General features: G+C 43.3%; 1 pseudogene; it reads left to right on the forward strand.

Moving 5' to 3' along the window:
- On the forward strand, window positions 12310-24692 carry LOC8061732 (annotated as a pseudogene).

The raw sequence follows: 25806 nt of genomic DNA on the forward strand, positions 1-25806 counted from the left end.
TAGGTTTAGAGCAAGCTTTAAATTATAACAGTTATATCTAAACTTGAGAGAGAACTCAAATTTTAAAAATTAGGCAGAGCAACTATTCATCATATCCATGCTAGAGTTTTATTTAGATACAGATTAGCATAGCCACTTTATTTATTTATTAAACACACTAAGCAAAAGACAAATATATAAGCATAAAATCTTTATTTGTTTTTCCATAATTATGTATATCTATATTTTAATATAGTATAAGTATAAAGATAGATAGAAATACTTATCGGGATAAATGGGGGTGCTCTACCCCAAGCTGAATTTTGACGTAATTTCCCTTGATGTAGCTAGCAGGTGGCAGAGGTGTATTTGAAAGTCGGCAGCACCCTGACAGCAATTAGAATGTCCTCCGTCTGCTAGTCTTCTTGATTCTTAAATTCTGTGGAGCTCAAATAGACAACAGAGCTTGTGGAACTGATTAAGTGTTAGCATAAATATCTAGCCTTTATCATGTTGAGACTCCTTAATAAATTACTCCCTATTTTTATATTTTCGTTTTATAAAGCAGAAAAATATTTATTTTATTTTTATGCCCCCACAGTGAATGTACTTATGGGTTTTATGCCACTCGTATACTCACATGGGGCTTACTGGTTTTTATATTTTTATTTTCTTTTTATGATGGTATGAACATAATTAACTAAGTAAACTAGTTGACATAATTGAAAAGAAAAGGATAATACCAAGTTTACCTCTTGGCAAGGCGTTCGGTGTTTTTAAGTCCTCCGAACGGGACTCTCCATTTTCTCAATTATCCTGGGATTCGTTGGGTGGCGTAGTCGGTACTTCCGGCGGCGCCTCCTCTTCATGTATGGTTATCTTCTCTTCCCACACGTGACTCGGTGCTATGGTCTTCTTTGGATAATTCTGTTTAAACTCTACGTCTTCTGACCTTACAACTTCTCCTTCATAGTCTGCCCATCCATCCTTGATGATTTGGCTCCTCTGGTTGCGGTTGCGTCGTTTTCTGACCTGCTTAGATTCTTCAAAGATGTAGTTAGGGTCAGTAAAATAACGGCGTACCTTCTCTGAGGGGAAGTGCATATGGACTTCTCCGGTTCCAATGTAGATAATTGCTTTAACGGTACTGAGGAACGGTCTTCTAAGGATGATGGGCGGATCGTACTCATCTTCTTCCAGGTCAATAACTTGAAAGTCTGTGTAGACAAAATGATCGTCTATTTTGATAGAGACATCAGTTACTATTCCTTTAACCTCTCGAAATGTCTGATCTGCCATCTGGAGCTGAATGTATGTTGGTTTCAGGGGCATGGTTCCGAACAAGAGCCGATAGGTGACTGCGGCCATTATGTTGACGCCCGATCCGGTGTCGCAAGTCGTCTTGTAGAAGTTGTATCCATTTATGGAGCAATAGATGCTTGGCATTCCTGGGTCGTCCTTCTTAGTCAAAAACGGTGACTTAAGTTGTTGATCTTGGCCTCCATGAACTGCAGTGACCATCTTAGCTGACTCGGTCCACACTTGCTTGTTCCTGTTTCTCCTGTTGGTCCTCTTCCTTGATTCACGTCTGGATTGATCTGGGATTTGTGTAGTCTTGTTCTTGAAGAAAAACGTCTCCTTCCTCCCTTTGATGTAGAAACTGATCTTGGCAGCACTAGCGTAGATGACAGCTCCCGAGGTATTCAAGAATGGCCTCCCTAAGATGATAGGTGCTCTCTCATCATTACCGGTCTCTATCACCACGAAGTCTGCTAGGGCGTACAAGGTACCAACTCGGACACAAAGGTTCTTCAATATTCCTTTTGGAAAACTTATCGTCTGATCTGCAAACTGCAAACACATGGTTGTTTCTAATAAAGGATATGTAAAGAATTTTTCATAGAGTACCCTAGGTATAATGTTGACGCTAGAGCCAAAGTCACAGAGTGCTTCTGGGACGTTCACCATGCCGATAGAAATCGGGATGACAGGGCGTCCTAGATCACCTCTCTTGACCGGTAGATGGTCAGTAGTAACTTCAGTGACAGGGTTACTCCAATTACCTGCATCAAACATGTCTACAAGATTTGCAGATTCTAATCCTTCCGATTGTGATGGTATACCGGGGTTAGTAGCAGGAACAACAACAGCTATTTGATTTAACTGAGATTCAATTATTTTATTAAAGCTAATTTGATTCTTGATGGCAGTAGAGAAATTATCCATTCTATTATTTATATTTTCTAACATTTTATCATTAGATGCCAATTTCTTAGATAGGTTATCCATTAGCTTTCCTTGATTAGACACTAACTCTCTCAAAGGTGAAAAATTATTAGTATTGTTGTAAGAATTGTTACCTTGATAATTACCTGAGTAGTTAGGCCTCTGTTGATTCCAAACTTGATTTTGTTGAGGACGGTTGTAGTAGTTGTTGTTGTTATTGTTGATGTAGTTCACATCCTCAAGCATCTCAGGGCAGTGATTGCCTGAGTATCTAGTATCTCCATACTCGTCACAAGTCATGTGAGAGTCATAGATGTGCATAACTTCTTTCTTATCTCCGGCTCTATCATCGAGCTTCTTCATGAGCAGGTCTAGCTTTGTAGATAGCATGTCTACCTCCTTGAGCTGATGCATACCTCCACCTCTCTTGCGTGTCTGGGTCCTCTCTTCCTTCCAGCCTTGATTGGACGCCATCTTCTCCACAAGAGCTGTGGCTTGTGATATGGTAAGTGATAGGAATGCTCCTCCGGCTGCAGCATCCATGATCTCTCGGGCACAGTTGCCGAGCCCATGATAAAACGTCTGCATTAGTAGCCAGCTCTCCATTCCATGATGGGGACATTCTAGGATATAGTCTTGAAAGCGCTCTCATGCTTCTGGAACAGATTCATCATTTTGTTGCTGAAAACTTGTAATCTTCCCACGGAGAGCATTGGTCTTGCCCATGGGAAAGAACTTAGCCAAGAAGTTTGTTGAGCAGAGTGCCCACGTAGTATTCTTCTCCTTTGTAGCGTAGAACCACTGCTTCGCTCTCCCTAATAGTGAGAATGGGAAGAGACGAAGTAGTATAGCATCTCTGGGGACTCCTGATATGGTAAATGTGTTGCAAATCTCTAGGAAGTGTTGGAGATGAGCACTAGCATCTTCGTGTGCCTTCCCATAGAACTGGTTGGATTGCACCATGTTGATAAGTCCAGGCTTGAGCTCAAAGTTGCCATCGATCTCTGCAGCAGGTCCAGTGCGTATGTTGTCCGTAGTGGGAGCTGAGAACTCACGGATCGATTTGTTCGCCATGGCTTCGGGCTCTGAAGACAAGTTCTGGTGATCTTCTTGATTGGATGAAGCTTCTTGCTGAAGTGTTGATGATCTCTTCTTGAGCTTGGCTCTTGTTTTTCTGAATAATGCTTCGGGATTGTCAACAAAATTTCCTAGAACATGTCTTCTATTCATACATTCCCCTGCATAAGATAAAATAGAAAATATCGGGATAAAACTGTATGAGAGAATAGATAAGCTCAATCATATTAGTGATGCGAATGATAACTCGAAAATCTATATCCATTCTTGATTAGTAATCAACCTTCTCCGGCAATGGCGCCAAAAATGCTTGTTGGGTATTCTTAACATCATTACCAAAAGTAGACAGTTTTCTAATTCTAGTAACGGTGCGAAAAATGCCAAACCTATCCCTCATACCACTTAAGCCAAGTTGTCATCCCCAGCATGACATGAGAGACGCGGTATTGAAATATACAATTGCTCTTCTAAATAAATAATGAATGGGATCTGCAAACGCATAGATTAATACCGATGTAGCATTTTAACCGGGAAGTATTCCAGGTATCGTTATTTATATTTTTACCACTGGGAAGGGATTAGCAATCATCAATATTGATTACAGAATAGAATATGAGATTGAGTATCTATCATTGCATATATAATTGAGAACATTGTATCTAACTCTTTCATACAGGGATAAGTGTCACATAAAAGATATATGAAGTAATGAATAGTGACAAAGATAATTAATCTGATCAGCATAACTTAGCCACATATAAATATGATAAGCACCACAATTAGATACTCTAGAAAGTTATTAGCATGGTATTAGAACGAACTACAAGAATATTTCCTAAGTTATTCTCAACTATATAGTCGAGCATTATCATAGTTAGTGCAAGCATACTTAGCAATCATTGTGAGACTAGACTATGCCCATGCATAGTGATATTAGCAAGGTAAATGAGAAAGGAAAAAGTCTACATAACCCCCCAAACTATCTAGGGTGGAATACTTCACCCCCCAAACTATAAAACCGGATATTCTACCCCCTGAACTTTTAAAACCGGTCAAATAACCCCCTTGAGTGGTTTTAGAGGGTGGTTTTGTCTTTTTCTTTTTTATTTATTTCCGCTGAATCTTTGAAAAATCAAAATAAATCACAGAAAAATCATAAAATAAAACATTCAATTTTTTTGGACTCCTGGTGAGTAGATCTACATAGTGAATATATAATATGATATACTTTAGTACAAAGTTTTTTCTGTAGCTTTAAATCTATGTTTTTCTGTAATAAATTAGAATAATTCATATATGTAGTTTCTATAGTCCAATTGTGGTAAAATTTTTATGGTAGGCTCATTATTGTTTGCTTGAACTGTGGTAAAAATTTTATACTCATTGGATCACATATAACTTAGTTATATATAAAGCATAGATTTAACAAGAATAAAATTAATAAATCTATAACTAAATTATGCTTCATCCAATGGATACGAAACTTTTACCATAGTTCAAGCATACAATAATGAGCCCACCATAAAAAATTTACCACAATTGAACCACAGGAACTACATATATGAATTATTCTTTTTAATTATAGAAAAAAATAGATTTAAATCTACAAAAAACTTTGTACTAAAGTATACCATATTATATATTCATTGTGTAGATCTACTCATCAGAAGTCCAACAAAATTGAATTTTTGATTTTATAATTTTTCTGTGATTTATTATGATTTTTTAAAAATTGAGCGGAAATAAATAAAAAAGAAAAAGACAAAACCACCCTCTAAAACCACTTTAGGGGGTTATTTGACCGGTTTTGAAAGTTCAGGGGGTAGAATATCCGGTTTTATACTTTGGGGGATGAAGTATTCCACCTTAGATAGTTTGGGGGGTTATGTAGACTTTTTCCAAATGAGAAACATAGCAATCACTCTCCTGTAATAATATTGCTCTGCCATCCCAATACATGAGAGGGGGACTATATAAGAATCAATGAAGCTGTCACTATCACGAACTACCCCACGATCTGGCATATTGGGTACAATCGCAGATAAATACGGTATAAGCACCACGCTTACACAATATCTATCATTTACCCATGGATCCGATGGATAAACGCTATACGATCCTAAACATGTATATAAATCCAATCTAACTAAGCCAAGTACATCACTATGATAAACTAAGAACAATATAATCTTGAATATAAACAAGTAGAGCAAAGTCATAAGCAATATATTGAAGCAGAACAAAGTCATATTCATAATATTGAAGAACAAAGATAATTAGAAGAACAATTAGAAGCACAATTAGAGAATTACCAAGAATCCTCTTGAGAGATCTGGAAACCAATCGAAGATTGACTCCTTCTAGTTCTAATCCTATGTAGCTATGTTAATCTAGATGTCTAATTGATGTGGTGGCTCTAATCTTGATCAGAGGCTTCTTCTCCCTTGAGGAATAATGAATTAGGGTTGAGAGGCTCTCTCCTCCAGGGGCCAGAGGGTCTGGTTTTATAGTCCCTTCAAGTGAATATGGGCCGTTGGATCAAACTGACATAGATTGAACGGTTATCCTTGATCCTTTAGGTCGGTGGAGATCTTCCCCGAAACGGAGTCCTCATTGGACTCAGCAGGAGGGCGGGCGCCCAGTGCCTGGCCCCGTTCGGCCTCCGCTTCCTTCCCGTGGCTTCTGGAGTCTGCTAGATGTAAGATAATTGCGCGGCACATTAATATCTCTATGTAATCCCGACGTGTGGGCCTTTTTTCCGTATTTCCTGATAACCCCCTGCAGAAATAGACAAACACCAAAACTCGTGGAATTCTGTCAGATAAAACCCTAAGTCTAGATGTTGATTTCATTTGTATCATTTTCTTTGTTTATTTGATAATTAAATTTGATACTTAATGACCGTCAACAGGCACAAAATTACTGTTGTAGCTTTCACTCAAAAGTATTCAGGCTGTTGTATTTTTCACAGGGAACAAAGGTACTTCTAGCTAGTTCATCTAAGGACAACATAAAGGTAAAGTTGGAAAGGGTCGAGATGGATTCCTATGGCTTTTGGGTCTTATGCTGAGAAGATAAACTACACTTTTATTTGCTTACTTCGGGCATCGGATCACACCTGGACTGCCAGGGAAGGCTGGCCTATGTTGCTCTATGCCATACGTGGACGTGGGAGATTACGAGGAACGGACTGGGCTATCACCACCTGCCACAGGCTCCCATCACATATATCTCTTACAACTCTACTAGCTATCTAGGCCCTAAGCCCTTGGAATGATGCTCAAGTGGGAGTGCTATGTGCCTTGAGGAGGTGTGTTATAGAGGAGGGGTTGCCCCTCTATTTATACAGGGAGCATGGTGGTGCTAGGAGCTATTCTTGGTGGGAAGACATAGCTGCATCGCCTTTGCATTGCCTCGCCACCGTCTTCATGTGGCATATTGTGGGGTGGACATGCATCATGTGTTGGTGGTGCTTTGCCCCGGTGGAGTCGAGTTGATGGGCGTCTTTGTTATTCCTTTGCACAAATCAGCATTAGAAAGTGCATTTCGATGAATTTCTCCATGTACTTGTCTTGGCCATTTTCTCCATTTGCTTAGCCCTGATTTGGCTTGGTAGTAGGCCTTCCCCCCACTTAGGCTCTTTTGATTTACGCAATATGGTGTCACGCTTTGTTTCTTTACGCATTTTCAATGTGTTTTCCATGTATTCAATAAATGCCCTCCTATAATTTGTCGAACACCAAAACTTGTGGAGATTGTTAGTTCTAAAGCCATATTTCTAAGTTTAGTGGTAGTATGCTAGGATTTTATGCAACTATTGGTGGTAAAATATCTGAGTTAAGCACTGCCAATAGTAAACTAGATCGTGGCCCCCATGCGTAGGGTGTGGCACGTGTAGTGTTGGTTTTGCGGTGTAGGACATCATTGCAAACAGATCACTACGTACAACACAGAAGAGTCTCAAATGGAGGGTGATCCCACCTCATTTGAAGAATCCATGAGAAGCGATCATTCATCAAAGTGGCTTAAAGCCATGGAAGATGAATTGGAATCAATGAGGACTAACGAAAATAGTAGGGTGCAAATGGGTCTACAAAACAAAATGTGTCTCCCAAATGAATATTGAAAGGTATAAAGCGCGACTTCTGGCAAAAGGTTTCACACAAAGGGAGGGAAGTGATTACAATGAGATATTTTCTCCAGTCTCATGTAAATATTCCTTCAGAATCATAATGGCTTTAGTGGCACATTATGATTTAGAGTTACATTAGATGGATGTAAAGACGACATTCCTCAATGGAGATTTGGAGGAAAACGTTTACATGGCACAATAGAAAGGTTTTGTCATGGAAGGTAAAGAACAAATGGGATGCCGCTTAAAGAAATTGATTTATGGGTTGAAGCAAGCTTCAAGATAGTGGTACTTGAAGTTTGACAAAACCATAAAGCATTTTGGGTTGAAAGAGAACACTGAGGACAATTGCGTATATTCAAAGTTTAAGAGTGGAAAGTTTATCTTCCTAATCCTGTATGTGGATGATATCCTAATTGCTAGTAGTGATATCAGTCTACTACTGGAGAGAAAGAAGTTTTTGTCCTCAAAGTTTGACATGAAAGATCTTGGTGAAGCTTCATTTGTTTTGGGCATAGAAATTCACTGAGATAGAGAAAAAGGGGGTACTAGGACTGTCACAAAAGACATATATAGAAAAGATTCTAAAGAAGTATAATATGCACAAATGCAGTGCATCACCAGCACCCACTATCAAGGGCGACAGATATGGGGATTTTCAATGCCCTAGGAACCAATATGAGCTCAATCAAATGAAAGTGGTTCCATATGCTTCTGCTGTCGGAAGCTTACAGTATGCTCAAGTCTGTTCGCGCTCTGACTTAGCATTTGTTACTGGGTTACTTGGCAGATTCCAAAGCAATCCAGCATAGGAACACTAGAAATTGGTAAAGAAAGTCTTGCATTATTTGCAAGGCACAAAAGGCCTCATGCTGACGTATAGAAGGTTAGAATCCTTGCACATAGAAGGGTACTCGAATTATGATTATGCGGGAGATGATAGAAAATCCATGTCTGGATATGTCTTCACTCTCGCATGGGGAGCTATTTCATGGAAAAGCTCAAATCAAACTGTCACTACATTGTCCTCAATGTATGCCGAGTTTGTATCATGTTATGAGGCAACAGGGCAGGTGAACTGGTTATAGAAGTTCCTATCCGGTTTAAAGGTGGTCGACAACATAGATGAACCACTAAAGTTATACTGTGACAATGATCCAGTAGTACAATATGCTCACAACAATAGGTCAAGTGGTGTTGCCAAACACATTGATATAAAGTATTATCTTGTGAAGGACAAAGTCTGGGATCAAATCATAAGTCTTGAGCATGTAAGGACTAAAAAGATGCTCACGGGTCCGCCTATAGAAGGCTTACCACCCAATGTGTTCAGAGAACACATAGCCGACATGGGTTTTAGGGAAAGCCTGTGATTCCTGGACTATAAATGGCCCAAAGTTAAAGTTACTGTTTCAGATCAGAGACATGTATTGTAGCTGTCAAATCTATCAGTGATAGACTATGACGATAAAACATGCTCTATGCCCTCATCTGTGATGGAACGAGTAAAAAGGAAAGTGTTAAAGTGAAAGTTTAAATGTTAAAGTAAAAGTTGAGATGAAGGGGGCGAATGTTAGGATGATCTCTCACCGATTAGGCCCAAAGCCCTAATTGGGCCTTGACTCGCGCCCTAATCGGGGGCGCCTAGCCCATCTATGGCTGGAGGGCCCCTGTCACACTGCGCTATAAATAAAGGTGGGGGCCGGCGGCTCTCAGTACGAGGTTCACCATGAGCCGCCACACTCCACCGACAAACCCTAGTCGATCTACAGTGGGCGCACAGCCAGTGACAGGAAGCACCTCTAGCACCGCCACTGCAATGCATCACCCTCTCCATCTCCGGTCGCCACTGCACCACCGAGTCTACATCAACCGTCGCTGCCCTAGCGCAGATCAACCACTGAAGTGATGGCCTCCGGATCTTCCACTGCAACTGCACCCGCTTCCTCTAATGCTTTGCACCCCTCCACACTACTCCATTCTTCTGGATCTTGTTCTAGTACTATTGTTCATCCCAATAAAAGGCTTGTTTCCCATCCTAGAACTACTGCTAGTTGATCCTAGAGTTGTAACAGGGAATGATGCAACCGTTTGAAGCTGGCGTCAAACAAATAAAATTAGCCATTGGACTAGGTTTGAAGCCTGTGAGCGGTGTTTTTAAGCTCTTGATCTTAATGGAGATGATGCTTTTTTCTAGGTGCATAATGGTTGGATGCTCTCAGCGAGGGACATTTTTCTAGGGGACCTAGTATAATTCTGATTGGTGCGTTATAGTGGAGATAATGAAAATGAGATCATATCTAGAAATTGGTGCCAACTGCTGATCAACAGGTTACCCCTTCAGGGTCGATGCTTGTCACATCCAACTGTTGAGGATGGTCCCAAGTGTGTTTTGTTGCTTGTCGCATGGATTGAGGGCACAAAGCGGCATTTTAGGGGGGTTGGGCGTCCTCCCTAGTGTCGGTTGACCCTAAGGTTACCTGTTTTGTCCCACCTCTTCTGTACTTTGCAAATATACTAAAATAATATATGTACATATGAAACCAAGTTATCTGTGTAAAATCATGTTGTGCTTATTTTCTTCTAGAGATGGTGCTTTCCTGACGGTTATGACTATGTAAAACCATGACAAAGTTACAATCAACAATTTTGGTAGTATAATGTATAAAGTATGTGGTTTAAATAATCCTATTATTATTGGTGTAAAGTGTTTTTCAAGAGTGTATGTATAGCTAATAAATCTCTGGTGCCTCTAGTTTCATCAACCGGTTGTCCTAAGTATAATAGGGATGTGTATTTCTTGTCTATATTGCATAATGAAATATAAATGATAAATCACAGCAATGAATACTTTACAATTAAGGACAACTCTTGATGAAACAAGAGTTTCATCCAAAAGTTAGCAAATGCCAACATGGTTTACATTTTAGGAAATTGGTAATTAAGGTATAAGGAAATTATCTTGATGTGAGTATTTATATTTAAGTGCCCATTAGAATCCATTATATAAGTGTAATATTCTTTAGCACCAGCCACCCCTCACTGTCTGTTGCTTCGTGCATGACAGAAGCATATAGAAAAGATTAATAAAAGCAATCCACAAATATGTCAAATAATAAGCGTGGGTTTCCTTTGAACCTCGAAGTAGGCGATAGCCGCTGCTGTCTTGCCTTACCAAACGTGTGGATTTCCTATGTATATTTCACTACTTACATTTATAGAATGCACTCTAATGAAAATGAGTACACATATCTATGAATATTGGTGCAAACATTCAATCAACAGGTTACCCCTTATGGACGATGCTTGTCACATACAACGGTTGATGATGGTCTAAGTGTGTTTTCTTGCTTGTCACATGAATTCATGACACAAAGCGGGATTTTAAGTGGGTTGGGTGTCCTGCTCCTGCCTAGGATCGACCGACCCTAAGGTTACCCCTTTTGTCCCGACTTCTCGTGTGTTTTACTTGTATACTAATAACACATGTACATGTGAAACCAAATTATTTGTATAAAATATGATCATGTTGTGCTCATTTTCTCTAGAGATCAGGCTTTGTTGACGGTTATGACTATGTAAGACCATGACGAAATTACCAACCCCCGTAGAAAGCAACAATAGAAACACGTGACATATTTGCAGAAATAGAAAATTTAGGTGCAATAGGAAGGAATGCTGTCACCAGGGTGGGTAAAGGCTCATATAGATATCAGGTGCCCACATATATAGAGTCAAAAGAGTGATTGAGTCCGAGGGAGAGGGAGGTCTTCTTTGGGCTCGAGAGATTGAGTATAGATGGGGCCACACAAGTTGGTTAGTTTGCCGTTGGGGAATTGATTCAAAAGGGAAGGACTTATTCTCAACGAAAAAAGTGCTCTATGAACTGTATGTGAAAGTTGTTTTTCATCATACGGCTGTGTTCACCTAACTCCACTCTCGGCTTGGATTATATATATCCATTTAGTTCGATCTCGGCCCTTACTGGTGGAAAGTATTTTTCAAGAGTGTATATGTATAGCTGATGATAAATCACCGGTGGCTGTAGTTTCATCCAGTGACGGACCCAACACTATAACCACTAGGGCTATTGCCCTAGTCTTTAGCCCTTAATTGCAGTGGACAAATTATATCTTTTCTATAGCTAAGCAAAATTAGCACTGATGTCTAATGCAATGGCCCTAATTTGTGGCCAATCCTAAGTCCGCTCCTGGTTTCATCAACAGGTCGTCCTAAGTAAAATACTGACGGGTATTTCTTGTCTATTGTGCATAATTAAATATAAAAAAATGATATAAATCGTGGCAATTAATTACCCGGGCAACTTTTAAAACCTAGCGAATGCCAACATGGCATATATTTTGGGAACCTAGCAACTAAGATATAGAGGGAAATGGTTATGAGAGGATGCTTATCTTGATATGAGTATATATATATAATTAAAGAGAAAATTTGCTACAGGACATATGCTAATTTATAATGATACTAGGCAAATTCCGCTCATTGCGATGTCTATCAACATATTACGCATTTTAACAGTGTACTGCAGCAAAATGTCTATCAGAAATTCAGAATATTAGTGTAATATTCTTTAGCACTCAGCCAACCACTGTTTTGCTTCCTGCATAACACATAAGCATAAATAAAAGATTGATAAAAGCAATCAGCAAATATGCGTCAAATAATTAGCGTGGATTTCCTCTGAACCTCGCGGTAGGCGATAGGTAGCTGCTGGAGCCGTTCTCTCCTTGCCAAACGCGTCCGCCTGTGTAGCCGGCGGCGTCGCCGCCTGTAGCCGCCAGCCAACAACACCAACTAGGTACGGTAGGTCTAGCACGCAGGGGTGGCTGCAGTCGACGACAACACAGGTCTCTCTCCCTTTCTCGTCGGTTGCCATGACCCTGCGTGATCATGACATCTCCCTGACCTCACACCGACCCTTCCCGGCCGCAGGGAGCAGCACACACGTCCCGGCCATCTTCTCGTCGCTGCATCACTCACTCAGCAGACCACAGGCCGCGTTGCAGAAACCACACCACCACCCTGGCCACCCAGTGCAAAAACCGCCCCAGCTCCAGCAGCTAATAAAAATGGACAACAACGGCAGCAGCAATGGCTCCATCCGGCCGCACGTGGCGATACTGGCGACTCGAGGGATGTGGCACCTGATCCCCACTGGCGGAGCTGGCCAAGCGCCTGGCGTCGCGGCACGGCGCCACGACCATGCTCATCACCTTCGCGTCCACAGCGTCGGCCACGCAGCGTGCGTTTTCCTAGCCTCGCTGCCGCCCGCGGTGTCGTCGCTCTCCCGCCCGCCCGTCGACCTCTCCGACCTGCCGTGCGGCACCGCCATCGAGACGCTCATCGGCTCATGTCTCTGAGGAGTGCGCGCGCTCCCTCCCCGCGCTCACCGAGCTCCTCCTGCTCCTGGAGCTCAGGCGTGTTGGTTTGATCTCCTACCAATATGGCCCAATGGCCTTATTAGGCCTTGACTCGCGCCCTAATCGGGGGCGCCCAACCCTATATGGTTAGTGGGCCCCATCGCACTGCGCTATATAAAGAGATGGGGGTCGCCACTCTTCCCCACCAACATCCACAAAACCCTAGAAAACCCTAATCCGATCTAGGGAGCGTTGCCAGCGACGGGAAGACATCGGAAGACTCATCAACGCCGGATCCACGCCGCCTCGACGTCCGCACCGCCGCCGTCGTCAACATTGTCGCGGATCTCCTCCACCAGCGACGACATGGCCTCGGGATTGACTTCCGCCACCCCTGTTGTTCCCTCTATTGACGGTCTAACCCTAACACTATTGATCTACTTACTTGTACTTCTCCTTATTGTATTAGATCTAGTATAGGATATGTACCATCTTATTTACATTAAAAAAAGAACGTACCCGTTTGATCTACTACTAGTCGATCCTATGCACAGATTAATCTATCAATGGTATCACTCACATATGTAGTTAGTAGATCCAGATAGGGATAGAAAAGATTACAGAAATAGACCAAACCCTAACCCTAACATCAAACCGAACCCCAAAGAAAAATAGAAAGAGGGCCTATGAGGCCCCGTCGCTTACCGCGGGCGGTCCTTGGCCGCGGTGCACAGAGACACCACCACGCGGTCGCTCCTGCGTCGTGTGTGAACAAAATGGGGTTCGAGCAAAATGGCACTACCGCAGGACCACTCAACGGGACCGCGCGCGGCTCCGACCGCACACGTGCTCCAGCGAGGGGCGCCGCAGCGGCGCTGCTCCATCTTCCGCTTCCGATCGGGACGCCATAGGCGGCAGCAAGCCCTGTGTGACCATGGAAATGGCGGGAGTAGGAGATAAAAGAAGAAAGGTTGGAGGGCTGGTGCTGGACAGAGACGGCTGCCGTCGGCTGCTGCTCTTGGCCGGTGCCGCTGCTGGGTGAGAGAGAGAAGGGTTGGGAGAAAATGAAGTAGGGTTTTGGCCTTTTGGGGGGTGCTGGCTGTTGGCGGGGTTTTATACAAGTGAAAAATACTCCTGTCCGTTGGATTGATCTGAATGGCTCAGATCAGCCGGCGCTGTCGCGGGCTCAATTCGGCCCAGGCGAGCGGGAGCTTTCTCGGCCCAGGCCCAGGTTGCGGACTGGGTGTGGGGGAGTGCCTTGCAAGGCTCGGCAGTGGGCCAAATTTCATTGCTGGGCCGAAGAACGTAAACAAAAAAAATTGGCTGCCTGGGTGCGGGACAGTCCGCGGGGTGCGGCCATGGGCCGGGGCTACAGATGAAGAGGGACACTACAAGAAAAAATGTCCTGATTGGCTACAGATGAAGCTCATATTATTACTTTTGTAAATTAATCCCTGTATGTCAGTTATTCTAAATCCACTTGGTGGATTGACTCAGGTGCAACTGTTCATGTTGCTAATTCTTTACAGGGGTTCAGCTCGACAAGGACGATAGCAAAAAGAGAAAGACACATTAGAGTGGCGAATAGAGTCAGAGCAGATGTTGAAGCTGTTGGCGATGTCTCCCTGGAGATTGCTAGTGGCTTTACTCTTTTACTTAGAGATGTCATTTATGTTCCTTTGCTACAAAGAAATTTGATTAGTATGTCATGTTTAGACGATGATGATTATGCTTGTCATTTTGGTGATGGCAAGTGCCAGATTTATTGTAATAATGACTGTGTTGGTGTTGGATTCCAACAAGATCTTTATTTATTATCACTTCGTGAAACTGTGAATTCTGTATGTGATGCTACAGAAAATACGTCCTTGCGTGAGAATGCGAATAGAAAAATAAAGCGAACTCAAGACACATCGTCGAAATTATTGCATTGTCACATAGGCCATATTTCGAGGAGGAGAATAGAGAGATTAGTGAAGAATGAAATTCTTCCTCCACTTGAGTTCTCAGAATTAGAGCAATGCATAAATTGCATTTAAGGAACGTATGCAAAACAAATTAAAAATAATGCCAAACGAAGCACAGGGATTTTATAGATAATCCACACAAACATCTGTGGACCATTTCCTGTGAAAAGTGTGGATGGCTATGACTCATTCATAACATCCACAAATGATTACTCCTGATTTGGGTATATTTATCCAATTAAAGAAAGAACAGAGGCATTAGATAAGTTCAAGATATTTAAGGCTGAAGTTGAAAATCAGCACAACCTAAAGATTAAGATAGTCAGATCTGACCATGGAGGGGAGTACTATGGTCAGCATACCCCTTATGGCCAAGTTCCTTGACCCTTTGCAATGTTCTTACAAGAGCATGGCATAGTAGCCCCGTATTCTACACCGGATGAGCCTCAGCAGAATGGAGTAGCTGAAAGACACAATCGTACCCTGAAGGATTTGGTGCGAAGTATGATAAGTTACTATACATTACCGCTAAGTTTGTGGATGGAGGCATTAAAAACCGCCATTCACATTCTAAACAGAGTTCCCAGTAAATCGGTGCCTAAAACACCGTATGAGTTGTGGACAGGAAGAGTACCCTCACTAAGCCACTTGTGTGTATGGGGGAGCCCTGCTGAGGCCAAAGTATTTAACTCCAACATTGGAAAGCTAGATCCCAAGACAGTTAGTTGCCATTTTATTGGCTACCTAGAAAAATCAAAAGGTTATGGTTTCTACTGTCCAGACATATATACAAGATTTTTAGATACGAGACACGCTGTATTTCTAGAGGATGAGTTGATCAGGGGGAGCATGGTAGCTTGAAAGATTGATCTTGAAGAGAAGCGGGTGTATGCGCCCACTTCGATGATTCAAGAGCCATTTTTTGAATTACCCATTATGCATGCACCGATAGTGTCAGACACTGCTATGCCAGAACCTATTTCTCACTCTCCTGTGGCAACAACAGATGAAAATGAGGAACCTGTCCTTCCGTAGCCTATAGAGGAACCAGATGCCACAGGTGAAGGGGACCAACAACAGCCCCAACCAGAAGAGGTGCCAAATGTGGAGGCCCCGAGAAGGTCTCAAAGAGTCAGAAGGTCAGCTATCCTAGATGACTATGAAGTCTTCAACACATATGAGTTTCATATGGAGGGTGATCCCACCTCATATGATGAAGCCATGAGAAGCGCCAACTCATCAAAGTGTCTAGACACTATGAGAGAAGAGATAAAATAAATGAGCTCCAATGGAGTTTGGGATTTAGAAGAGATTCCTAAAGGAGCCAAAATAGTAGGCTGTAAGTGGGTCTACAAAACCAAATATGACTCCTAAGGGAATGTAGAAAGATTCAAAGCGCGACTTGTGGCAAAAGGCTTCACCCAAAGAGAAGGGATTGGTTACAATGAGACATTTTCTCAGTCTCATGTAACGATTCTTTCAGGATCATAATGGCTCTAGTGGCTCATTATGAGTTAGAACTACATCAGATGGATGTTAAGACGATGTTCCTACATGGGGATTTGGAGGAAATTGTTTACATGACACAATCGAAAGGTTTTGTCATGGATGGAAAAGAGCGAATGGGATGTCGCCTAAAGAAATCCTAGATTAATACAAGCTTCAAGATAGTGGTATTTGATGTTTGATAGAACAATTAGAAGTTTTGGGTTTAAATAGAATGTAGAGGAAAACTGCGTTTATGCAAAGTTTAAGAATGGGAAGTACATCTTCCTAATCCTGTATGTGGATGATATCCTACTTGCAACTAGTGATGTCAGTCTACTTCAGGAAACAAAGAAATTTTTTCCTCAAAGTTTGACATGAAAGATCTTGGTGAGACATCATATGTTTTGGGCATAGAGATTCACCGAGAGAGAAAGAAGGGGGTATTGGGATTATCACGGAAAGCATATATAGAAAAAGTTCTAGAGAGATACAATATGCACAAATGTAGTGCGTCACCTGCACCGATAGCCAAAGGTGATAGATATGGGGATTTTCAGTGTCCCAAGAACGAGTATGAGCTCAATCAGATGAAATCAGTTCCATATGCTTCGGCTATTGGAAGTTTACAGTATGCTCAAGTATGTACTCGCCCTGACTTAGCTTTTGTTACCGGGTTGCTTGGCAGATTTCATAGTAATCCAGGCGTGGAACACTGGAAGTTAGTAAAGAAGGTCATGCGTTATTTGCAAGGAACAAAGAGCCTCATGCTTACATATAGAAGATTAGATTCCCTGCAGATAGTAGGATATTCAGATTCAGATTATGCGTGAGATAACAAAAAGTCCACGTCAGGCTATGTATTTACTCTCACAAATCGAGCCATATTGTGGAAAAGTAAATTACAGATGGTCACTACATCATCCACAATGTATGCCAAATTTGTAGCATGTTTTGAGGCATCAGGGCAGGTGAACTGGTTAAAGAAGTTCGTACCCAGTTTAAGAGTGGTTGATGACATTTCTAAGCCACTACAGTTATACTGCGATAATAATCCAGCAGTAGAGTATGGACACAACATAGGTCAACTAGTGCTACCAAACACATTGACATAAAGTACTATGTTGTGAAAGGTAAGATCTGGGATCATGTCATAAAGCTTGAGCATATAAGCACTGAAAAGATGCTTGCGGATCCGCTTACCAAAGGCTTACCACCCAGCGTGTTTAGAGAACACGTGGCCGGCATGGGTTTATGGGAAATCCTATGATTCCTGGACAAGGAGGCCCAAAGAATAACAAATTTTGTTTTAGATCAGAGAAGTGTATCTATAGTTGTTAAGTCTATCAGCGATAGACTGTGATGATGAAGCAGCTCTATGCACTAATCAGTGATGGAATGAATAAGGTAAAAGAGTTTGAAAAGAAAGAATACAGATAAAGAATAGAGTGAGATCAATGGGGAGAATGTTGGTTTGGTCTCCTACCAATATGGCCCAATGGCCTTATTGGGCCTTGACTCATGCCCTGATTGGGGGCGCCCAAGCCTAAATGGTTGGTGAGCCCCCATCGCACTACGCTATATAAAGAGGTGGGGTCCAACGGCACTGTTCACGAGTTGAACAGTCGCCACTCTTCCCCCATCGACATCCACAAAACTCTAGAAAACCCTAATCCAATCTAGGGAGCACAGCCAGCAGTGGGAAGACTCACCGACCCTGGATCCACGGCGCCTTGACGTCCGCACTGCCATCGTCATCAACACTATCGTGGATCTCCTCCACCACAGATGACATTGCCTCAGGATCAACTTCCGCCACCCTTGTTGTTCCCTCTATTGATGGTCTAACCCTAACACTTTTGATCTACTTGTACTTCTCCTTATTGTATTAGATCTAGTATAGGATATGTACCATCTATCAAGGCGGACCATGTGGCATTCGTGGCCGACCTCTTCGATCAGCGTGGACTCCCTCGATGCCGCGGGGGTCCCACGGAGGTGCGTCTTCTTCCCCACCAACCTCCATGTGCTCACGCTCCTCCTCCACCTCCCAGAGCTGGACGTCTCCATTCCTTGCGAGTTTTGGGACCTCCTCGAGCCGCTGCACCTGCACGGGTGCGTGCCCATCCCGGGTCCTGACGTCCTGATGCTAGAACGTAGTTTATTTGCCGTTAAGGGCACATGCCCTTGCATTGTGAACCATGGGATTTGCTATGAGATTCGTGCCTAATAGGGGATTGACAATAAAAAATATCTCTCTCCTACTGAGGAGGAATGTCAGAGTAAATCATGCGGTCCATGTTGTGAGGACATGTGCCCTTATGGACAAATTTTACGTTACCCCTGATGCCGCTGCAGGACAAGACCGACCCCTGCTACCGCTGGATGGTGCACCACGACACCAAGTACCGAGAGGCCAACGCCATCCTTGTCAACTCCTTCAACTCCGTCGAGATAGGCCTTGCAAGGATCTTGAGCCAGCCGGACACCATGGGCAGCTGGCTCGCGGTGTACCTGATCAGCGTGCTCATCCACACCGAGGACAACAACAAGGGCACACCACCGCTGTGCATGGAGTGGTTGGACCGGCAGCCGCCTAGGTCGGCGATCTTCGTCTAATTTGGGTTTGGTGGCATGCTGCTGACCTAGCATATTGTTAGTTAATTTGATGCATACCATATGTAATCCTCGTGTTTCCTTTTGAGTCTATAATGGTTAAGTAGGGGCTAAGCATGACTGCAGGCGTGCATGGTAATGACATAGCCTATAGTGTGTCGATCAGTCTCTCGCCACAATGCGTGGAGTGCACGTACTGCGTGAACTACCGTGAACAACGGCGCGGTCTAGGGGTGTCATGGCAAGGGAGGGCTCTGCATTTTGGCAAGCCCGGTTGGGTATAAATACCAAGCTATATAGATCGTCAAGGCTGTGGTTGTTAGCAGCATAAAACATTGTCTCAATCTATATTTGTTTCTCTATATTCGCCGTGATCACCATGTGGTAGGCGTGGTCACCGTTCTTCTCCGATAGCGTGTTCTAGCGATCCTTGTTCCAACAAGTGGTATCAGAGCCATTGGTGGCCGAAGGAGAGGTGTTCGGCATCGAGAAGGAGTAGGAGGAGAAGCTGTGTGGATCGATCTATCGAGATCTAGAAGGAGACGTGAACCCTAACTTCAGACGTTATGGGAACCAGTGGGAAGGACGAGGAGACGATAGAGCGTGCGTGGAATCAAGCTGCCAGTAATCTGATCTAGCCGATGCTATCCCATACAAACTATCAAAAGTGGTGCGTCTATGTGTAGTGTAATCTTAAGGCGATGTACATGTGGGACGCGATCGAGAGCGACAAGCCTAAACGTAGACGTGATTGGCTTGCGATCAGCGCCATGTTACGTGGCGTGCCACCTAAGATGCATTCTCTATTGCTGAACAAGAAGTCGGCGAAGGAAGCATGGGCGGCGATAAAAGTCGATGTGTTTAGGTGCAGAGAGAGTCAAGGAGGTCAATGCACAGAAGCTCTTCGTGGAGTTTGAATCAATCTCGTTCAAGGCTGGTGAGTCAATTGATGATTTCACTATTAGGATCAGCAAATTGGTGACTAATCTAAAAGGCCTCGGTGACAAGAGCATCGATGACACATGGGTGGTAAAAAAGTTTCTTAGAGTAGTACCACCGCGTTACAATCAAGTTGCAGTAACTATAGAGATGTTTTGCGACTTGAAGGAATTGAGTGTTGAAGAACTTGTAGACTAGAAGGAATTGAGTGTGGAAGAACTTGTAGGCCGTCTCAGGCCGCTGAAGACAGGTTCGAGCCGATGGTAGATCAAGTCACCGAGAAGACGAAATCTCTTTTGATGACAGAGGAAGAATGGCTAGCGAGAAATAAAAGTCGTATGATGCACTCAGACTTGTCCTCTTTAGGTGGCAAGGGTGGAGGTCATCAAGCTCGACGTGATAATGCAGGCCGAGGAGGTTCTGATGGGAACAAGAACAACTGTGACCATCCATGAGACTGGGCTGGTTCTCATCCATCGTCAAGTACCCCACATCGAAAAGGAAGATGCAAGAAGTGTGGTGTCTTCAGACACTGGGCTAGGGAGTGTCTGAATAAGAAGAAAGGCAAGGAAGAACAAGAAGATGTTGCTCATCATGTTGCTGGAGATACAGAAGTGAAGCCAGCACTACTAGTTGCACAAGTATGCAACATAGTTCGGTCCTAGAGCTCAAAGCTATTCCTAAATCAAGATCGGGTTTATCTTGAAAAATATGGTTAGGGAGCTTGGATGCTAGATATGGGTGCGACAAACCATATGACAGGCAACCGGTCGGCATTAGCAAGCTTAGATGAGTCTGTACGTGGGGCTCTGAGGTTTGGTGATGGATCCATAGTGGAGATATGTGGTGTTGGCGCTGTAACTATGGCTGGGAAGAGCAATGAGCATCGTGTTTGACTGAAGTCTGTTACATTCCATCATTTTAGTGTAATATCAACAGTCTTGGCCAATTAGAAGAAGGGGGGTGTTGAGTTGAAATTTATAAAGGAGTTATGGAGGTGTTTGATCGAGAGGATACTGGAGTGGCTCGTGGTGTGTTGATACGAGCACGAAGGCAGAATAGACTGTATCCGATGGAGATGGAGTTGTTTGCACCTATATGTCTGGTGACCAAGATTGAAGAAGAAGCATGGAAGTGGCATGCTCGGTTTGGGCATTTGAACTTCAGAGTGTTACATGATCTAGGGGCGAGAGACATGGTAGATGGGCTACCTCTAATCAAGAAAGTTGAGCAAGTCTGTGATGGGTGTGCTTTGGGAAAGCTACACTGTGCTCCCTTTCCACAGTCATCTGTGGCGTGCAAAAGAAGGATTAGAGCTTGTTCACACCGATTTGTATGGATAGATTGCACCACCAACTCCAAGAGGCAAGTCCTATTTTATGTTAATTGTTGATAAATTTAGTCGATACATGTGGATCGAATTACTGTCAAGAAAGGATTAGGCACTCGCACACTTCAAAACTTTCATAACAGCTACTGAAGTTTAGTCAGGGCGGTGTTTGAAAGCAATCTGATCAGATCGGGGGGTGGGGAATTCAAATCTGGAGCATTTGTATAATTTTGCAGAGATCATGGGATTAGACTCAATACTACAACTATGTACACTCTGTAGCAAAATGGCATTGTAGAGTGCAGGAACTAGGCGGTTGTTGAAATGGCTCGATGTCTTTTGAGAAGTATGAAGGTGCCAACTTGATTTTGGGGAGAAGCTATTAGCACAACTATTTATATACTGAATCGGTCTCCAACAAAGAGCTCGAAGGGCCAGGCACCGTTTGAGGCTTGGTATGGTCGAAGACCTAGGGTCAAGCACATGAGAACCTTATGCAAAAGTGCTTGGACCCGGATTGAGCAAACTCACTGACAGAGTAGTCCTAGGTGTGTTTCTTGGCTATGAGCTGAGAACGAAAGGATATAGAATCTATGATCCTATGAAAAACAAGTTGATGATCACCCGTGATGTCGTGTTCGATGAGCAGAAACCATGGAATTGGGAGGGAGATGGCACTAGCGTCACAGTTGCAGCAGAATCTAAACTAGAGTTTCCAGTGCAATGAGAAGTTACTATTCCCGGTCCAACAATAGGCGAAACTTTGAACAATTCCGCTGATGTGTAGTCTAATGCTGTTGGGGAGCAACTGTCACCTACTGGATCAATTCCATCATTCGAGGGTGCTCAGAATTCACCTCCACAGACCCCCGTCTCTGTCTCTAATGCGTCGGTGGTGTAGTGGGTGACTCCACCGATAGGACAGTCGGCTGATTCAGAAGGAGTGCCACTGCGATATCAGACCATCCCTAACCTGCTTCACACTACTAAAGAACTTCAGGATTTTGTGTATAGTGGGCTGTGCTTAGTTGCAGCTGAGGAATCTCGGTCCGTTGAACAATCTATGACAGAGCAGTGTTGGAGACAGGCCATGGAAGCTCAGATGAAAGCCATTGAAGCGAATCAAACTTGGGATGTCAGTGAATTACAACTGAAGCAAAAGGCAATAGGCCTAAAGTGGGGTTTCATGATCAAGAAAGACCCTTATGGTAAAATTGTCAAGTATAAAGCTTACTTAGTTGCCAAAGGATATGCTCAACATTTTAGTGTCGATTTTGAAGAAGTTGTTGCTCCAATTGCAAGGTATGAAACTGTAAGGGTGTTGTTGGCACTTGCTGCTCAAGGTGGATGTGAGGTCCATCATATGGACATAAAATTAGTGTTTCTTAATGGTGATCTCTCTGAAATGGTGTATGTGCAACAGTCTCTCCAAGTTTTGTAATTTGCAATGGAGGCAATGTTCTCAAACTAAGGAAGGCATTGTATGGGTTGAAGCAGACACCAAGAGCATAGAACTCAAAGCTTGACAAAGAATTGGTTGCTCTAGGATTTGTAAGGAACAAATTAGATCACTGTCTACAAGAGGAACAACAACAATTCTCCTTTGATAGTTGGGGTGTATGTCAATGATTTGGTCATCTCTGGACCAAATGTCAAGGACATTAAATCTTTTAAGTCAGAGAAGAAGAAGAAGTTTGACTTGAGTGATTTGGGGTTGTTGAGTTATTATCTGGGTATAGAAGTTCGACAGGATGTCAGTGGCATCACATTATGTCATAGTTCATATGCAGCCAAGATACTTTAGGTGGCTAGTATGAGTCACTATAACTCGTGTGAGACTCCAATGGAGAATCGACTAAAGCTAACCAAACTGAATGAATGAGATGCATTAATGCCTACTGAGTATAGAAGCTTGATTGGAAGCTTGAGTTATCTTGTTAATATCAGGCCAGATTTAGCCTACTCAGTAGAAGTAGTGAGCAGGCATATGGAGGCTCCAGGAAGGGAGCACTAGGCTGCTTCTATGTAAAGGTAACCATGGGCTATGGTTGCAGATATGAAAGGGGTGCTGAGCTGAAACCAATGCTTATTGGGTACAGTGATAGTGACTATGCAAGTGATGCCGATGATAGGAAGAGCACAACCGGAGTGGGTTACTTCTTAGGCACTAGTCTGGTTACCTAGGCTTCACAGAAACAGAAGATTGTCACACTGTCATCTTGTGAAGCAGAATATGTGGCAGCAGCACCAGCGTGTCAAGTCATTTGGCTAAGTCGACTCATTGCAGATATGCTTGGAACAAGGGAGACGACGGTGAAGCTTCTCATGGACAATATATCGTGATCATGCTCAGAAAGAATCCAGTTTACCATGATCGAAGCAAACACATTGATACTTGGTATTATTTTCTTCGTGAGTGTGTTGAGGAAGGCAATGTGGAGATAGAGCATGTCAAGACTGACGAACAGGCTGCGGATATCTTCACGAAAGCACTGGAGCGAGTCAAGTTCGTAGAACTAAGGGGGGCTCTTGGTGTCGTCGATGTGCATCAGAATTAGGGGGTGTTTTGTTAGTTAATTTGTTGGATACCATATGTAATCCTTGTGTTTCCTTTTGAGTCTGTAATGGTGGAGTAGGGGCTAAGCATGACTGCAGGCGTGCACGGTCATGACATCGCCTGTAGTGTGTCAGTCGGTCCATCGCCATGATGCGTGGAGCACATGTACTGCATGAACTTCCGTGAATGGTGGCGCGGTCTGGGCGTGTCGTGGCGAGGGAGGGCTCTACGTTTTGGCAAGCCTAATGGATATAAATACCAAGAATACAGATCGTCAAGGCTGCGGTTGTTAGCAGCATAAAATATTGTCTCAATCTAGATATGTTTCTCTGTATTCGCCGTGATCACCACGCCACAGGCGTGGTCACTGTTCTTCTCCGACAGCGTGTTCTAGCGATCCTTGTTCCAACACATGTGTGGGAGCTGGCGCTGGGGCTAGAGCTCAGCGGGCAGCGGTTCCTGTGTGTGGTGCGGAGCCCCAGCGACGAGGGCACCGTCAACGACAACTACTACGACGCGGAGAGCAAGGAGGACCCCCTTCGTCTACCTCCCAAAGGGCTTCGTGGAGCGGACCAGCGGCGTGGGGCTCGTAGTGCCGTCGTGGGTGCCGTAGACCAAGGTGCTGGCGCACGGGGCCACGGACGGGTTCCTCACCCAGTACGTCTAGAACTCCGTGCTCAAGAGCCTTGTCTATGGCATGCCCATGGTGGCGTGGCCGCTCTACACGGAGCAGAGGCAAAATGTCGTGATGCTCTCCGACGGTGTCGGCGCCACGCACCGGGTGCCCGAGTCCAAAGGGAGGGACAAGATCGCGGCCACGGTGCGGGAGGTGATGCAGAGGGAAGGGAAGGGCGCCGTTGTCAGGGCCAAGGTGGTCGAGCTGCAGAAGGCCACCATCGAGGGCCTCCGCGACGGGGGCGCCGCTGCCGCCGTGCTGGACGAGGTGATGGAGGGGTGGACGACGACAAGTGGAGGAGAGGAGGACTTCTGTTTTACGTCATGATGCTGTCCAGTCGACCAATGCCATGCCTTTGGATAACCACCGTTTATTTCGGCCCTTATGTATGTCTGTGTAGTGTCTTTCTAAAACTTTGGTTCCCATGTTTGCGTGATCTAGGTGTCTATCAATCTATTTATTCTATTCTACCTATCTATGATTATATATATATTATATTATAACACTAAAGTAATTATCTACCTATGGTGGTGATAAAAAATGTATATTATCTAATCGCAGATCTCTTCTCTACACTGAACCTATATCCAATCACTACCGCAAAATTGAATATTCTTGAAGGTCGAAAACCCTCAACAAAAACGCCAAACCGCCAAGTCAATGTTGGCGGCTAAAACTCATAGAATGGTCGTCAAGGATAGATAGGGAAATAGCTATTTCCTTGAGTGCGGTCCACCAGGAATCAATTTCTTGAGAGTTAAGCCGTCAAGGAAAAAATCAGTGGTCAAATTTTTAACACCGTCTAGAAAATATAACAACACCCAAGGGATATAAGTTTCCTTGAGTGCCAATAACACCTAAGAAAATATAAAAACACTCAAGGATGTATATACATTTCCTTGAGTGCCGATGACACCCAAGGAAATGTAACACCCCTTAAGGATATAAGTTTTCTTGAGTGACGATGACCCTCAATGATATGCATTGGAAAAAAAGAGAAATAATCCCACATTTGTTGTAGTTGGGAATTAATCTCATGACTTAAGATTTAGTGTGAAACACACTTACCCTACACCATAAAGTCTTTTGTGACTAAGTGAATGTTTCTTTATTTTTTTACTTTAGTGGTTTTTGCGATGAATATTTGAGAACCTAAACAACTTTAAATGAAAAAAGTTTGAATTGTAAAGTTGATCTCGTCTAGTACTACAACTTTGTTTTCGACTGTATCTCCATTTGAGGTCATTTGAAAGATTCAAAAAAATTGAAGTTCAAAACTCTGATAACTAAACATACTTTGTGCATCTCAAATTCAAATTAAAAATTCATCAAGTAATAAGTTGTAGTACTACAAGCATTTTCAAGCTAAGTGCTAGTACATGCATTCTCCAATGCATAAAAAATACAAAAATATACTTCTTATTGGATTAGTTTACTAAGA

The sequence above is a fragment of the Sorghum bicolor genome, chromosome 5 (genome assembly GCF_000003195.3).
Source record: "Sorghum bicolor cultivar BTx623 chromosome 5, Sorghum_bicolor_NCBIv3, whole genome shotgun sequence".
Lineage (NCBI taxonomy): Eukaryota > Viridiplantae > Streptophyta > Magnoliopsida > Poales > Poaceae > Sorghum > Sorghum bicolor.